Source organism: Aedes albopictus, chromosome 3, assembly GCF_035046485.1.
Source record: "Aedes albopictus strain Foshan chromosome 3, AalbF5, whole genome shotgun sequence".
In the NCBI taxonomy this organism is placed as follows: Eukaryota; Metazoa; Arthropoda; class Insecta; order Diptera; family Culicidae; genus Aedes; species Aedes albopictus.
Window position 1 is genome coordinate 321,889,592 of NC_085138.1, and position 19,206 is coordinate 321,908,797.

General features: G+C 40.6%; 1 protein-coding gene across 5 annotated transcripts in view; it reads right to left on the minus strand.

Annotated features, from left to right (window-relative positions):
* LOC109401184 (uncharacterized) overlaps window positions 1-19,206 on the minus strand; it is a 405,345-nt gene that overhangs the window by 172,289 nt on the left and 213,850 nt on the right. The window lies entirely within an intron of this gene.

Consider the following 19,206-nt stretch of genomic DNA (forward strand, 5'->3'; position numbering starts at 1 on the left):
CATATCATGTTCGTGTCTTCAACAATAAATGCGGAAATTAGCTGAGGACTGACTACGTAGAAGATACCGGCATGTTTCAATGCAACCGCGCATATCTATTAGCGTTTTCGCTCAAGTTTACGCGATAGTTTTTCTTGCAATGCATAAATATCATTTCATATCATATATCATATCATATCCTATCGTATCATATCATATATCATATTATATCAAATCACATCATATCATATTATATAAACTATCATGGCGTTTTTTCTCTTCGATTGTGAGAAAAGATTTTAGATTTCCCCATTTTTTAATACTTTACAGTATGGCGTGTAATAATAGAACTTTGTTGTGGAACCACTCCCACTGTTCAAAACTTGTTTACAAACACCATTCTATGTGTATCCTACGGGCGCACCGACGGACGCGTCTCCATTCTCATCCCAAATATTTTCCTTGGCTTAAGGGTCGATTTCTTCTTCCACTTGCGCTATACTGTTGCTTGGTCTTCTTTGCGACATCGTCGTCGTGCGGTGTGTGACTTTCTTCCAATTTTTAGCTCAAAATAACACCGATTTCTTCTTTTCTTCTGTGTTTGTGAATTTTTCGGTTTTTAATGACACGGCACTGAACGAGAACGAGAATATTCGCGGCACTGCGTTGCGAATATATGCGCATACAAACAAACCGGAATTCATTCATAAGTGATCCCCACCATGATGGGGGGGGGGAACCACGAACCAGCGATGTTAGCGCATAAATTTGCGTTTGCTGATAATAGCACCGGGATCACTTCTTTTCCTTACACTTAATTGCACACTAGTATGACCTTTTTTTCCGGCGCAACAATTTGATCTGTCGTTGTCGTTACTAATGGGTGGGTGTGCTCCTTCAATGAGTAAGCTCGCTAGTATTGCGACGGATGGTAAATTTGCACGAATCGTCACAATTAGTTTTAATTGCACCACTAGGAATGGCCCGCTGGTACATACACATGAACACGAGTACACAAGGTTAGGGATCTTCACTGCGAGGGATAAACTTCTTCGAAGAATTTTTTTTATCATCATTCACCGGTGATGAGGTTATACCCATTAAGATTATGCCCATAGAGAAACAGTACACTAAAGGGACACTAAAAATACAAAATTGTGTTTACATGTAACATCAAAAACGATAAAAGTACAGTATATCTTACGATTATCAATAATTATAAATACATTTTAAGAAAACTGTTCAACAGTCTGAAGAACAAAACTGGATAACTTTGTAATACAGAACTTTTTCAAAAAAATAAACTTTATTTGTTATAGTTTTTCAATGGTGATGATTTCAAAACAATATACTATACAGTAAAATTGCAATGCAACTTTATAGCACTCAGATCTCATCGTTGGAAACAGTAATCCTATACAATATTCACTTTACAATGTATTGTAATTCTATGGTTTTTTTTTCGGGACACCATATTCCTCTCAATTCCATATTTATAATTGCACAAACTATTCACACTATCATCCTTGAACGATACCACACAAAAAACTCCTCACGCAATGACGTCCACAACAAAATCCTCCCGAAAAATTTCTCCCAAGACTATACGTCGCCGTAGTCGCCTCAAGGCCCAACGAAGCTACGCACGCGCACGCGGTTCTTAGACGACGAAGGTACTACAACTAAGCGGAAACCGACCGAGCGACTCTCGCCAAACTTTGAAACTGCGCGAGGTAAACTCTACAGAACAGCTAGGAACCGTCGTTGTCGTCGTCGCAGTCGCAGCGCCACCGCGCCGTCATGACACATTCGACGCCGAGTGCGCGCTGTTTGAACTTGAACCATGCCGCCACCGCAGGAGAATTTCTACACGCGAGATGATCATCATCATCAGCATCATCATCTTGTTCGTCAAGGAATACCTAACATCCCGCGTTTGTCATCACGCTGTCGGCACGGCTGCGGCGCAGCGATCGGACATCCCACAACAGAGGAAGAGGACTAGCCTAGCGGCGATGATGCGACTTTGAGTTTACCGATGGACGATGGTGATCATCGTGACTTGGGATGCGGTGGAGCGCGTGCAATACCTCATTCTGGGCCCAGATGCATTGGCGTAGATGTTGAAGGGGCAATGTGATGCACATAAAGTCAAATGTTGCACTGAGATCACTTCTACATAGATATGGAAATGTTATTTTGTTATTTACCAGTTCCACTGATCCATAGTAAGAAATGACAGGGGAGAGGAGGTTTGCTTCTGCAAACCTGAGCGTCTGTTCTCCAGAAGGAGCGGCTCACAACAGCGTCTGATCACCATGTTAGGGGCGGCTGATCAACGTTCGAGTGCCAGGGAAGGACTCTAAACTCTACTGAGCACTTCGGTCCTCCAGAAAGTAGGGGGTTGGTGTCAGGCCCTACGAGCCAGCCATAAAAAACATTGTAACGAAAAATCAGCAACAGAATAATACGAACCGAGACCAACGACAACGACCCCAGCGAACAAAAAGAACTTGCGATTGAAAACTCGGTACGTGGAACTGCCGATCTCTCAATTTCATTGGGAGCACCTGCATACTCGCCGATCTACTGAAGGACCGCGGGTTCGGCATCGTAGCGCTGCAGGAGGTGTGTTGGACAGGATCCATGGTGCGAACGTTTAGAGTTAATCATACCATCTACCAGAGTTGCGGCAACACACGTGAGATGGGAACAGCTTTCATTGTGATGGGCGACATGCATAAGCGCGTGATCGGTTGGTGGCCGATCGACGAAAGAATGTGCAGGTTGAGGACCAAGTGTCGATTCTTTAACTTCATCAGCATAATAAACGTGCACAGCCCATACTCCGGAAGTACTGATGATGACAAGGACGCATTTTACGCGCAGCTCGAACGCGAGTACGATCGCTGCCCAAGCCACGACGACAAGATCATCATAGGAGATTTAAACACTCAGGTAGGCCAGTAAGAAGAATTCAGACCGACGATTGGTAAGCTCAGCGCCCACCAGCAGACGAAAGAAAACGGCCTACGATTCATTGATTTCGCCGCCTCCAAAAATATGGTCATACGTAGCACCTTTTTCCAATACAGCCTTCCTTATCGTTACACTTGGAGATCACCACGGCAGACGGAATCTCAAATCGACCACATTCTGATTGACGGACTGCACTTCTCCGACATTATCGACACCAGGACCTATCGTTGCGCCAACATCGACTCCGACCACTACCTAAAGATGGTCAAACTGCGCCCAAAACTCTCCGTCATCAACAATGTACGGTACCGGCGACAGCCACGGTATAACCTAGACTTTAGAGCGACTGAAACAACCGAATGTCGCCTCAGCAAACGCGCAGAATCTCGAAGCCGCGTTACCAGACGAGGGCGAGCTCGATGAGGCCCCTCTAGAGGACTGCTGGAGTACAGTGAAAGCATCCATCAACGACGCAGCCGAGAGCACCATCGGGTACGTGGAACGGAATCGACGGAACGAATGGTTCAACGAATAGTGCAGAACGGTTTTGGAGGAGAAGAACGCAGCTAGGGCGGTAATGCTGCAGCAAGGGACCCGACAGAACGTGGAACGTTACAAACAGAAGCGGAAACAGCCGACCCGCCTCTTTCGGGGGAAAAAAGCGCCGCCTGGAAGAAGCGGAGTGCGAAGAAATGAAACTGCTGTGCCGTTACCAAAAAACACGGGAGTTCTACAAGAAGCAGGCCTCTTGACGGACGGTGAGGTGATCGAAAGGTGGAAGCAGCACTTCGGCGAGCACCTGAATGGCATAGAGGACGTAGGTACGGAAGACCACGACAACGCCAACGGAGGGAACGACGACGCCAATGCGGCAGAAGACGGAAATGAGCCAACTCCCACGGTGAGAAAAGTTAAGGATGCCATTTACCAGCTCAAAATCAACAAAGCAGCTGGAAAGGATGGTATCGCAGCTGAACTCAACAAGATGGGCACAGAAAAGTTGGCCACCTGTCGGCACCGGTTGATAGTCAGGATCTGGGAAACCAAACAGCTGCCGGAGGAGTGGAAGGAAGGGGTAATCTACTCCACCGGCAAAAAGGCGACCATTTGGAATGTGAGAACTTCAGGGCGATCACTATTTTAAATGCTGCCTACAAAGTGTTATCCCAGATCATCTTCCGTCGTCTGTCACCTAAAACAAATGAGTTCGTGGGAAGTTATCAAGCCGGCTTCATCGACAGCCGGTCGATAACGGCGCAGATCTTCACCATACGACAAACCCTCCAGAAATGCCGTGAATACCAGGTCCCAACGCATCACCTGTTCATCGTCTTCAAAGCGGTATACGACAGTATCGACCGTACAGAGCTATGGAAAATCATGGACGAAAACGACTCCCGGAAAGCTTACTAGACTGATTGAAGCAGCGATAGACGTTGTGGAAAACAGCGAAAGGGTTTTTGGTAAACTAACCAGTTAATTCGAATCTCGCCGGGGACTGCAACAAGATGATGGACTCTCATGTCTACTCTTCAACATCGATTCTTTTGGTTTCTTCGGCTCCTGGCTCCAACGTCGTTATGTTCTGGCGGTGGGGAGTCCATGATCATCACAAACAGCATAGAGCCATTGATGAATGAGGATAACCCCCAATCGTATCGTGCCTCTTTGGCCTAACCGACCTGACAATACAATAGCATCTCTTTGTTTTTGGACGTGTACGAACAACGTACGAAAATCAACGCAGTCAGTCGGACATTGTCCTGTAGATGGGCTGGATCACGCCCGAAACCAGTCGACGTAAAGGTAATTTTAATCTTTTCTTGGCAAATGTAAGAACGATAAGTGTTATGTCTTGTCTCATGTCGCGTCTCGTGTGTGTTGTGAAGTTCTTACGTTAGCATAAACTGTAAAAGTTAATAGTGACAAGTTGGAATCCCTGGAGCAATCCTGAGCTGGAACTCCTAATGGAATCCTTTACGAAGTCCTGGAAGGAATCTTTGAAAAAAAAAAATCAGCAGTAATCCCTGAAGGAATACCGACCGACGAGTTTTTCTCAAGCAAACCCGGTAGACATCCCTGAAGGAATAGGACACGTTCGGTGTAGTACTAGAATTGAAGTAATGAGCTGAATTTTTGTATGGTGAGAAGCTGAATTCTCCGTTTCTGCAATGAAATGGTGCGAAAAGCGTGGGTATTATGATTCCTTGCCTAATTTAATGCTATTTGAGCAAAACTTTAGGTAACTGTATTGTTTACATTGCACTAAGGGCCAGAATCGCAATCTAGCGGAACTAAATTAATTACTCCAAAACGAAGCATTTCCGACACATGGTGTCTTGGACAAAGTTTTTTGCCGTCAGCAGGAGCATCTATTGCTTAGAACGACCTACTATGTATCGTAAAAGTAAAAACAATAAAAAAAGTTCATAGTATTGCATCAAAATGTGTTTTAATATCAATTTTTATCAATAACCTCTAGGTTATATACAATAATTCGAAAACAGTAGGCCGTGGAATTTTAACCTCTAAGAAAGAGTTGTTTATTTAGTCAAAATGAACAACTTTTTCGAAGACATAAACTCTCTAATGTGTAACAGTAAAAAGTTACATGCTGTCACTACTTATATTTATACTGTTACTAAAAAGCTATTATCTCAAAAACACAAAGAAATACCTCTCCAAATTTTTTACAGTATGTTCACCTAGTATTGCTTCGTATTTGCTGAAAATTTTAAATTGCGATTTTTTGCGCTTTGTGAGATATTAAGGCTTGAAATTCACACTATTTTTTAGAATTTGTATTTTTATTTTGAGTTTTTAATGATGATATTCAACATATTCCCATACAATGTGTTTGGTTTGACACACATGCATTAGGAAAACATTTAAACTCACATGGTTTCTAGTAAAAATGTCAAAATAAGTTTAAAAAACTATTTTTTTATTGATTGGTTTTTATTTTTTAAATAACTCTAAAACAGTAGGCTGTGGAATTTTGACGTCTGAGAAAGAATTGTTTATTTAGCCGAAATAAACAACTTTGCCAAAGACACCAAGTCTCTAGGACGTAAAACAAAGAAGTAAGATGGTGGCGCCACCTATGCGGACGAGTTGCGAACTATTACGTTCTAAGCAATAGATGCCTCTGCTGATGTCGAACAACTTTGTCGAAGACACCATGTGTCAGAAATGCTTCGTTTTGGAGTAATTAATTTAGTTCCGCTAGATTGCGATTCTGGCCCTTAGTGCATTGCAAGAAATGGAAAAAACAACAACACCACGGTGTGTCTGGTAGAACAAATTTATTACAAAAAAATGGGCATCGCTAATTTTTACGCTACGTGAAAGTTGACGCTACCAGCTTTCATTCAAGCCCAACATCGAAATATTCCATCGGGGGAACTTTTTCATACAAAAAATGGGTATGTTTGTTAAGTAGAAATAGGGATTAATTTGGAACCGTGCATTTTGTATGGGGAAAAACAGTATTCTGAAAAAGTTGCTCGGGATCCTTCGGTGGATTTTTTTGAGGAACCCTGCAAATGAAAGCTGAAAGCCTCTACTTTTGAATAGCGAAAAATTTGACGATGCCCATTTTTTTGTCATAAACTTTTCCCATACACACGCCGTGACTGTTGCCCAAAGTTTTGCTCAAACAGCATTAAATTAGGCAAGGAATCATAATACCCACGCTTTTCGCACCATTTCAGTGCAGAAACGGAGAATTGACCTTCTCACCATACAAAAATTCAGCTCATTACTACAAATCTAGTACTTCATCGATCTGTCCTATTCTGGGAGGATTTTCTGAAGGAATTCTGGGAGGAATCCTGCGAAGAATCTCGGTAGGAATCCCTGAAATAATCACAGAAGAAACTTCGGGAGAAATTGCTGGAGAAATTCCGGGGAGGAATGCCTGAAAAATTCCCCAAAAAGAATCGTTCAAGGAACACTAGCAGGGATCTCGGTACGTATACCTGAAAGAAATCCACTAGAATTCTCTGAATACATTTCGACAGAACTCCTTGAATGCATACTAGGAGGAATCTGTGAAGTAATTCAAGCAGAAATGCAGAAAGGAATGATGGTTAGAATTTCTGAAAGAATCCTTTCAGAATTTTTTAAAACAATCCCGGCAGAAATCCCTGAAGTTATTCCTAAAGGAAACCCGTAGATAATACCTGATGGAATCCTTAGAGGGATCATGACAGGAATCCCGACTAGAAGCTGAACAGGAATTTCTGCAAGAACCATAGAAGAAGTCTCAAAAAATTATTGAATAAATCCCAGAAAAAAAATCGGGAAGAATTTGTGAAATAATCCCATCAGAAATTCCGGCACGAATACCTGGGATTACCTGCAAAAATCTCGGTAGATTCAGTGAAATAATACCAAAACGACTGTTTGTCAAATTATTTTTGCGACGAAAAAGATATTATTATAATACGTGTTTAAATTCAGTGCCTTGTGTCGGAAGTTTTTTTTGTTCGGATGTTTGTATGTTCTGTGACTACTGCTCAGCCACTAGAGCCACCTGACAAAAATGCTAAAGTTTCCATTCCTCAAGGAAAAGATGTTAAATATATCGAAACGTTGGATATAGAAACAAATTAGTTATTGATTTGTTAAGAGACTGCTACGCCGCCAACATATCACTGCCAGATTCCCTCAGTCGATACTACTCCCTCCGGATATATTGACTTATATATGGATTAATAACTCTGAAGACATGAACTATCAATTATGAACCATTGTCAAGATTTCAGGGAAACACATTTATTTCGCAAATAATGGAAAAGAAGCTCAATGCTTCCATGATTTTATCCACCATTTTCATCATAAATTACTTCATGGAAAGTTTCAGGATTCCTTCTAAGATTTCTCCCGGAATTCCTTCAATGATTTCTCCTGGAAATCCTTCAAGTTTCCACAAGTTTCACCCAGGATTGCAGAAACTGCTTCCAATGTTCCTCCAGGAATCCTCGGAAGCTTTCTTGAAGGATTTCTCCCAGGTTTCTTTCAGGATTTTCATCAGGTATTCCTCATAAGAGTTCCCCCTGGTATCCTGACATCGTAACCAAAATATATCATAATCCTAACAAATTATGATTTTTTGAACTCATTGTGATATAACCATGCTCAACATCTTTGGTGTAGAAATACTATAACTCAATTATATCACATTATGTTATAAATGTTGTTTGAAACTCAATGTACAATCAATTAGTTTTGAGTCTTGGACATTTGGAAAACAATGTCACAAATTGTATCAAATTTTGATAGAAACTAGTAATCCTGAGGCTAAAGTTCACATTTTGTTAGAATTTTGATATGACTGCAACACAATAGGTTATAATCTTGATTAGACCAGTGTACTTTTTGTTACAATGTTAGTTATTTTACACATCATCCTGCATCTAGTTTATAACAAAATAAGTTATTATTATTGTAAATTATTACATCATAACATAATATGATATATTATTCCGGGATTCCTTCAGAGATTATTAGTTTTTGAAAATCTTCCAGGGATTCATTCAGAGATTCCTACAGAGCTTTCTCCCGGGATTACTTCGGGGATTCTTCTCGAGATTCTTGAAGAGCTTCCTTTAGAATTTCTTCTTGGGGTCTCTCCCGAAGTTTCTCCAAGGATTTGGTCCAGGATATCGTAGGAAACTCATACAAGAATTCATTCCAGGAGTGCTCCCGAAATTCATATGTCGATATGCCCATTTCCACAGGTTACTACACAAAACAATAAATTTGGGAAGACAAAGTGACATTGTTTGTTGTCGGTTTTTCCTAGCTACAGAGGTGTTTTAGATCTAGTGTGTATTACAAATTGGTTCTTCAACTCGATTTCTTCCTATCTCGATGGTCCCTTCAATATCGAGACATGTAAATAAACAGAGCTTTTAAGGATAAATTATATAAACAATTTAACAATCATTTACTTTTGAAGTGATAGCCAGGGATTGACAGCAAACTGTGCGCGGATGGCAGCTGCAATTTTGTAAGTTACGTTTTTTTTTCGTTGCCTCGTACGGTCCATATGTACGGATGGAAAAAATGCACTGGTTTGTGGAACTATATATGCTACATATACCTATGCATAACATATATGCTACCCGGCCAAGTGTAGATCGAAAATCGATCAGTTCAGTGGTTGCAGTTGAAGCTGCGCTAATGCGTCATGAAACGTTGTAGGGTGCTTTCAGCTTCATTCTTGAGTCACAAGTTGGAGAAGTGACGGCTGATTGCAGCACTTTTGCAGACAAAAGCAGGTTTTGAGGATTGTGCCTGACTCCACTGGCAGATGTCCTCCGATAGAAAACCACCGTAAACCAGTTGTAACTTTGGAAGAAGATTTCGATTGCAGTTTCTTGATGAATTGTATGGACGATATCGCTTTTTTTTGTCTGTATCAACGAGATGTTTAACCCTAGTTCATCTCGGGACCCACGTTGTAGTTTCCTTCCCAAGGAAAAATCCACATTTAGTGAGTATGTCGGGAGTGGGATTCGATCCCAGGTCCTCGGCGTGATAGTCAAGTGTTCTAACTACCACACCAGGTCCGCTCCAAGAGACGATATCGCTGTTGGATGTTCGGGATACGCAACCACAAACTTTGTTTGTTCCTGCATATCGTTATGAAACTTTGGTGACTGGTGTACTTAGGTGTTCATCTAATATTCCTTTCACATCCTGCAGCTATCGCAAGGACGTGGCCCGATCGTTGGAGGATTGCGTCAATCTTGCCTAAGAGTCAGATATTAGTCCCAATTCTTTGTGTTTTGGTAACGGACGGGACGAAGGCAACCCTCATGACAGCGGTCCAGGACTGTATCACCTACGAATTTGTGCGACTTGCTTAATGCTAATGCTAATTCCATAGACCGTTCGCAATGCTGTTTTATTTTGTATGGCGAGTTTTAAAATTTTTAAAACTCGCCATACAAAATAAAACAGCATTGCGAACGGCCTAATAATTTACTATTACTATTCAGAACTTATTACATGCACACCATTTGCCCCCCTCAACGAATTCTACGCCTTTGCCTCTAATGCTGATGACGATGACGGTGGCTCCGATTGGGACGTGCGAATGGAGCAAAACATCCATCGACACGTGTTCTCAAGAACTTCCTTCAAAGGGTGTAATGTTTGGAATTTCTAGCGACATTGTAATATGATCCTCGTCCGAGAATTTCCTTTCATTTTAACCGTAAACTTTTCCTGGTATTCAAACAGAGTTTGAATGTGGGCGCGCACTGCCGAATAATTCGATCGAACAGCTGATCCCCATTAAAAACCTCCAAAGTCAAACACGGCGGCAGTAAAGTTGGTCACATTTGACAACCGTGCAACAGCTGGAAGCTGCAGTTGAAGCGCCGAGAAAACATACATCCCCATGGAGCGAGATGAAAGAAACGTTGAAGTCATCTTCTCGCATACCAGCCAGGATCGCAGTCGTCGTCGTCACCTCCACAGTCCACATACTTCAACAAGTCCGATGGCGAGTGACGGCCGTGAAAAATCGGAATCATAACAAAACGGCAACAGCTTCCAATCGATGAGGAGTTGACGCCGCCGCCGCCGCCGAGTCGCAAACTGGTGGTGCATCTTGTTGAATGATTTAACACGTGTTTCGTATTAACTATTCCTTCGTTCTGTTTGTGCGATATTATTACTGATACATTGACCTCGAAATTGTCTAAACAGCAACGGTGGCAAACACACGAGTGGGCAAGTTCTCGCAAACGGTTGGAGGAGTATGATGGAATTAAGATGTTAGTTCCTAATAACAACCAGCTGTTCGTGTGCTGTTGTGTTTGAGTAGCTCATCATCTTCTTTGAAGTTGATAACAGTCAAGTACCCCAGACACTCTCTTCATCAGAGAGCATGGTAGATAGAAGATGAACACTACAAACAACAAACAGTATATGTACATTCTGCGGTAAAACCATTGACCTCCGGCATTGGCCACCCGTGGTTTTTGGTGTTCGGATTTTTTTTATGATTAACGAGCAAAACAAACAAAATGGCTTGGTAGACGCGACATCACACTTACGACATACGAAACGTACGAACGTACTTATGTACTCTGTACAAACGAGAACCCACTCAATCCCGTGCAACGTTTAAGAGCATCCATCCAATGTAGTCAGGTAATAAAACTTAAACTCAAAATCGCATTAAGGACAAACGTCTTGAAAACTTGGTTCAACTTTACTCCAGAACGTTAGATGAACAAATCTCAAGAAGTAAACTTCTAAAGTAAGCAAAAAGAAAATCGCGTTAAGTGCTGATCCTTTTAATTCCGCTAAGAATTTGCATCTTTTGAGGAATACGTATTTTGACCTCAACTGTAAGGTCGTCTTTCGTGTCTCGTACTTGACTAGACTCAAGTAAAACTCAGATTAGTCGACGCACCAAAATCCGAATTTTCAACTCGAACGTGAAATATGTGCTGCAGTACGCCAGTGAAACTTGGTGCGTATTAATGAAGAACACTCAACGGCTGCAGGTCTTCATCAATAGATGCCTGCGGTATGTAATTCGTGCATGGTGGCCTCACAATTAGATCTCCAACGTGGAGCTCCATCGTCGATGTCATCAAAAAGCCGATAGCGACAGAAATTCGGGAGGGAAAGTGGAGGTGGGTCGGCCACACTCTACGCAGGGGCGGGAACGAAATTTGCAAGCAAGCGTTAGATTGGAACCCAGCAGGACATCGTAGCAGAGGAAGACCCAGACGCTCATGGCGGCGCAGCCTTAACAACGAAATCAAGCAAGTCGACAAAAAATTTAACCTGGCCACAGATCAAGGCGATGGCTCGCAATCGCCCAGGATGGAAATCTTTCAATTCGGACCTCTGCACCACCGTGGGTGCCCAGGACTAAAAGTAAGTAAGTAGTAAGTAATAAAACACGGAAAAAATCAATCAATATTATACGACTTAAACTGATGAGATGCGTAAACTTGGGCCAGCGCTATCGATGGAAATGCAATTTACTCATTTTTTGAGCTGTTCCAGTTTAGCTCAGTTTTGTGTGAATCTTACTCATTTTAGAGTAACTTTTTCTTAGCGTACAGACTGCGCCCGTATGATTTACACACGGTGTGCACCTTGGCTAAAACTGTTTTTGCAGCCGCCGGGTGGAGGCTGCCATGGATAATCATCCACTGTATACAAATCAAACGGGGCGCAATCTTTTCGCGATAAACGACGGCTAAGATCATCAGTATCTGAGTGATTAAGCTGGGATGCACAATAAAACCCTTCTCATATAAAGTTAAGGTTGCCAAAGACGTTACCGTGTTGTTTACCGATGGATCCGAAATCTAGTTTCACAAATTAGGCTTATGATTTCATAAACATTCGTCATGGTTCTAGAGTACATGTAGCATGGTATTATGACTCAGTTTGCCACCGATAGAATCAAAAGCACAACCGATAAGTATTAGTTTCATAAATATGTCAAGCTATGATTCCATACATTTTCGTCATAGCTATAGAGTACATGCTGCAAGATTTCATACCGCATTTTTTTCACTTGTCCCGTAAATTCATTTGTAGAAATATACAAATATTCAGGAGCAAAACTCTTACAATAGCTAATATTAATTTTGTTCTTGCTCAATTGCCGTAAGCTTAACCCTTTGAAGCCGGAATTTTTCCAAGCGTTATTATGGAGTTTTTTCTACGTTTTTCTGTAGTTTTAGTGGTCAATAGCACCAAAACAGTAGAATATTAAGTAGATTTTTTTTTCTGTATATCCTAGGTCATCTAAACTATTCTTAAGTTTAGATCCTAAAATCTGCGGGTGTAACGGTAACTTCTTTCATTATACAAAGCTACGATTTGTAATCTATCATGTCCAGCAAGTCTTTTGAAAGGTAAAAAGACAATATCAGATCAGTCGGGATGTCCTAGGTCATCCAAACTGTTCTTGAGTTTAGATCCTAAAGTCTGCAGGTGTAACGGTAACTTCTTTCATGATACAAAGCTACGATTTGTAACTATCATGTCCTGTAAGTCTTTTGAAAGGTTAATAGACAATATCAAATATTTTGGTAAGTACAGTGGATTATGTAACACTACTTAACGTAGTTGCAAAAGCTATTACAAGTGTAGACCTGAAGCTATGGTCTCCGGAGTAGTGTTGTTGATCTGGAATATCTCAAAACTATCTTGAAATGACTTATGATTTGCCAGGGGGATTGCAGTTCATTGTGAGAATAACTATTGTTACTATCAAGAGCTATACTTCAGGATAGTTTAGACCACCATCAATGCCCAAAGGTTCATAATAATATATAGTAAACTTCAAGTTGGTCCGATCATCGCAATTAATTATGAAATGTTACTCACCCAGACAACCAGTAATCGTATAGGATGTTGCAAAAGATGATAATGTGGAGACCATATGCGTGCATGCCTCCATTTAGACGCATGTAAAATGTACGCATATCGCCTCCACTTTACCATCTTATGCAACATCTTATACGATCACTGGTTGACTGGGCAGTGTGTCAGGTAGAGCTGATGTTACAAGTGTAGACCATAGTGTCTCTAAATGACTTTTGGGATTCCAAGAGCTACACGGATCTCAGCAGATTATGCTATGCTATTATTTATGGGGAAAACATTTAAAGTTTTTCTTGCAGATTTGAAGGACTTCATTATTGAACAGTTCGGACTAACCTGAATGTGGCATTGGTTTATAATTAGCTAGTAGACTTCATATTAGTCCAGTAACCATGGATAAATATTAGGCCTGTCCTGTCTGATTCTCAAGTCCACCCCCATATTTTGATTGGCATCCTAAAAGAAGTAACTGGTCAAAATTTCAGCCAAATCCATTAAAATTAAGAGGTGCATCAAATCAATTTTGTGTTTTTCGATTATTTTTGAACTTCAAAAAATCACACTAAAACATGTCAAAACTTAATTCTTTCGGCAGAAATTGAAAGCTATACTTCTCCGAACAACGTGTGCTACAACTTCTCCGAACAACGTGTGCCAATAAAATTGAAGGAAACATGTGTAATTATCACATTTGTAATCAGAAAAACCTTAAAAAGTTGATTTTTTGATAGATTTTGTTCTGGAATACCCTAATATACGTAATAAGTTGGATTTTTCAAAACGGCATCATATTCTCCAATGTTTTTTGGTTATTTGCTTCTTTGGCACCAATGCTGTAGGAGTTGAGCAAAAATTACTAAAATTCGTGAAAGCCAAATGTGGCCTAAAAACTAGTTTTTCGGGTGCAATCACGCTTTGGCGCGCAAAAAGTGGCATCGCGTCAGCACTGATATGATAGCCAAAACCTGTCATCGCGCTTGTTTGTTATCACCCGTGGTATGGGGTAGCCAAGGCAAACTACTAGGAAGCAAAGCTACTACGTTCAGTACAATTTCGCGCCACAACGTGATTGCCTTAAATATTAAATATGCAACGTTACTCAGTATAGCAGATATGGCTATTGTTACGAGTGTAGAGAAGTCCTGAACTTCAAGGTAGTTTGGCTGAACTGGAATTCCCTGTAGTGTCTCTAAATGACATTTAAGATTACAAAAGCTTCGCAGTTCCCAGCAAATTATGCAATACTATTATTTATGACGAAAACACATAAAGTTATTCTTGTAGATTTGAAGAACTTCATCATAGAACAGTTTGGACGACCCTGAATGTCCCAATGGTTTATAATAAACTAGTAGACTTCAGATTGCCCCAGTATCTGCGGTTGATTATGCAACGTTAGTCAGTATAACATATATGACTATTGTTACGAGTGTAGATTTGAAGTTCTGAACTCTAAGGTAGTTTGGCTGACCGGGAATATCCCTATAGTGTATATAAATGACATTGTAGATGTCAAGAACTTCACGGATCCCAGTAGGTTATGCAAAGCTATTAGTTGTGTCGAAAATACCTAAAATTATTCTTGTAGATTTGAAGGACTTCACTATAGGACAGTTTGGAACACCTAGAACATCCCAGAATATAAAACAACTTTTAATATTCTTGACGAAGGCTAAATAAATACATATAAACGTAGCCCACATCCAAGTTCAGCTTTTAGAACAATTGCAATTATTTCGTTTTTCCAAATTTCATGGTGTTCAGGATGTTCTAGGTTATCAATGAAGTCCTAAATACAAATATTCTCATTTTTTTTCTTAAAAGAGGACTCAATTTTTTAACTACTTTGCCGAAGACACTATTCTGTTTTATCGAGTCGTTTCTAAGTTGGGGTCGTATATGATCCACCCGGCTCCAAAGGGTTAAATTGAGAACATCCGATGCGCTGGTTTAGTTTTTTTTTATTAGATTTATGGTGCCTAAAATCGTGAATAGGTGCAAAAGTCGGCCATTGTAACGGCCATCTTGAAGTTCTAATGAGCTTGTCTTTAAAAGCCAACTATTGGTTTTGATTCCATTAAAAAAACTTTATTTTTTATTGGTCAATTCGAGTTTTTTCTCAAGAAAACTCTTGGACGGACCAAGTGTGATGGTTTAAGGTCGTGCGATCGAAATTTTTCGTCGGAATTAAATCCGTGGATCTCGAGATGAACTAGTCTACGGCTAAAAAACTCGTTAATAAAGAAATAATGAAAAATATATCGGAATAAATGTTCCTACACAAAGAAATCTTAAATTTCTGTAACATTGTACCGTCAATTGCCCGATCAGCGTTCTATTCCGCACCAACATATCAAATTGGCGTAACTGCTTTTGGAAACAATACCATATTATGCAGCATTTTGATGTGTTCTATGTCTCCAAAAAAGATAAAATCTCATCTTTCCGATTGTGGGATAAATTACGCATGGACGGACTTGGTGGTCAAGTGGCTACCGCTTTTGATTCATATGCAGAAGGTCCTGGGTTCAATCCCTGGCCCGTCTCTTTCCTTCCACTTAGTATCTTTCTATCCACTTTCCCTATACTGTCCTCTCTATATACACAACTCATGTGTATTCATATGTTCATAGCCATCGCTAGAACCAGAAACGGTTGAAAAAGCCGTTTCGCTTGCTTCCAAATTTCACATCACAGTGTCAATATATCAGATAACGCCTACAAATAATGCCATCAAGCGAACTGTGCCGCTTTAGCTTAATAGTAATAATCGCACTAATCTATCACCTTATGCCTGGCATACACACACCAATGTGTGAGCCCTCTGCCAACCATATCCCACCAACACTCGGACATCCGCATGAGTTTGTGCAGACGCAGAGGTATATTCGGTTTGATGTGCTGCTAGTCCCCGGCAGATAATCTCATTGATTCCTTGTGTGAGTGTAGTTGATCTGGCGATACTGGAGTAGCATCTACGGGCAGTCAATCATGCTGAAGCTCAAGTGGAATAAATTACGCATGAAGGATGAAGCTCGGCCCACACCTACATATGTAAAAAGTTTTCAAAGGCAGTCATGCCCCTTTTAAACAGTGAAGTGATTAAATTTCTTGTTAAAAGAAAATCATGTTCGATGTGTACTTAAAATGGGTATTATTCCATCACCTTTGAAAGGGTCAATTATGACATCAGGAATCGCACCTCATCGCGTCGTTTCCAACTTTCGATAACAATATGATTACTCACCACATAGAGCCGAACAACACGACGATGATTGATGTCGCCGCGTTCTATTGTGGTTTCGCAAGCATCGGGAGCTCATCCGTTTGTTAGTATACCTAGAAGAGGCGGTGACCGGTATGACACGATGGCATCAAATTGTGCATTCGACTTAACCCCTTGCCTTACGATACCACGTTTCCAGTGAGGCAAAACTTGTTTTTATGACGTCAACTTCTGATTCTTTATTTTGCAATTTAGGGAAATTTCCGACACTACAATTGAGGGTTAAGTCAATTTTCAGTTTATAAAATTTAGATACAATTTTATCCAATTAAAAAGTTTGATTTCCTGATCTTTGGTACAATGTTTCAAAGAGAGTGTGATCAAAGTGGCATTAGTATGATTATCTACATACTTGACAGGAAGTTCGAACATAAAACCATTTCCGCGCAGTTCTAGGTTTAACAGTGTCACGCATCATCCTGAATTTTGCGCTACATGACTTGAGTATGGTGGTCCGACCGCCACAAAGGGCAAACGCGAACGAAACCATTAAGAAATTGGCAGAAGGTCAAGGATGTCATACACCACTAGTCGCAGTGTATATGCAGATGTGTATAGTTTGAGTTTAACGTTGAAACGAAAACTGCAGTAACGTGAAGGAGCGCTGCTGCTCTCGATAATTTTACTCACAAATAGGCAATACTTTTAGCAACTTTATGGTGCTGTGGGATTTTGCGCCGACCAACCGTGTATTCAATGGCAAAAATTTCGGGTACAAAACCTTATGATAAATCGGGACATTCAGGAGATGGCGTAATCAATGTCGATCTCTTTTTGCAGCGCCCTCGTGTTTGAAGCAATCCTAAAATGACGATAACGAAATGGTGAGCTAGCTTGTTCCAAACCAAACTGCTCAAACAAGTGTACGTCATGCGAGCACATAAACACACCGTAGATAGCGATTTTACCGCAATGGGTCTGGACTGGATATGGATGAAGCGTGTTTGTAATTACCTACCGAGTGATTCCCGAGATTAATTACCTCATCAATCTAGCGAAAGAGCCCGAACTTATTGATGCGATAAAACCAATTTGGGAGAATTTCACTGCGCTTTGATTGCCGCACATTGCACAATGAATAAAGAGAGCACACATTCATCGGATTGCAATGTTTATCCGAGGCGAGGCAGGGACTTGCCCCAATGCCAGAGTTCAACCCACGCCAAGAATTTTCCTCCAGGAAAAAATGTCTCGCGTCAGATTTCCACGTAACCATCTATCGACAGAGGTTCGCGAATGACACTTACCCACTTGCTGCCGCGACCAATTGATAACAGCTGCTGGCTGGGGATGAGGCATTTGTTTTTCCGATTTTCTCAAAATTCGGAAAAGCCGATTGCCACCATCAGCATCATCATTATCAATCATCAACATCATCATTTGTGTGTGTAAAGTGGGAGCTGTGATCGTGGGAAAAGCAAATGGTTGACTGACGATACGGACGAGTAGAAGTTGCGATCTCATTCACAAATTTTCTGGAGCATGCGCAACGCGTTGTGGGCAGGGTTCAATTCAAGAGCTTTTTCAAATCTCTCGGCTTCCTGAGACAACTGTGAATGAAGATGCAGAGGATTCCTCGGTCTCTACTCTCGGTCGGTGTTCTTCATCTCGAGATATCCCTATTTCGATGTACCTAATGCTAGTAGCAATGATTGTCGAGTACATACCTTCCCTTTGTCAATGATTTTTGAACGTTGCTACTACCTTCATCATCAATAATTCAAAAGTACTCAGTTAAATTCAATGATCTCATCAAAGGTTAAATTATTACATCTACTACTAATGTTTACTCTTTTAGTTGTAACCAGGTAGGGTTTTCAACTAATTCCCGTCTGTGTAAGCACCGACCAATAATGATATATTTTATTGTCGCATTTCGTCTAACGCCTCATGACTAATTTGATATCAATTACCGTCCCTACACAGTTATGGATCACACACAGTTACGGATCACTTTGTTGTTTAAAGCCGAATATCTTGCTCAAAACATATATTTAGGCACGAAATTCATTTTTGTAGCATGATCATATTTGTTTTCTGAGATAAAAAGTCATTTACAAGAGTTCAATCTAAAAAGAAAATGTATTTTAATGCAACGAAAGTGTTGTCCTCTCACATCTGCCAGTAAACAGCCGAATTTCATAAGAAGCTACTCCTGCAGCGGTAAGCTCCAAAAGTGTCGTAATCCATCAATTTTGATATAAAAATCGCTCGTACACGTTGGATAAGATATGTATGTATCTATTAAAAGAAGTTTTGTTTCATTCTGGGATTCAAATACCAAAATAATGTGACTTTCAACAGTGATCCATAATGTGACCCAGAAACTGACCGTTTGACGCTATTATGGATCACTTTAAACAAATATAGATTTTTGTTCCACTCAACGCTCTTGATACAATATTCTTACCTTAAAGTATCAAAAGTATCATTGAAAAACATGTAACCTTGAAAACCAGGTGTCTTGAAACACAGAGTTGTAATAATAACACTTAAAATGGAAAGCATCACTGAACCCTAGTGGCGCACCTCTATCGAAGTAAATGGATTTGGAACTTTTTATTGTTTTCTCTTTATTCCTGTTG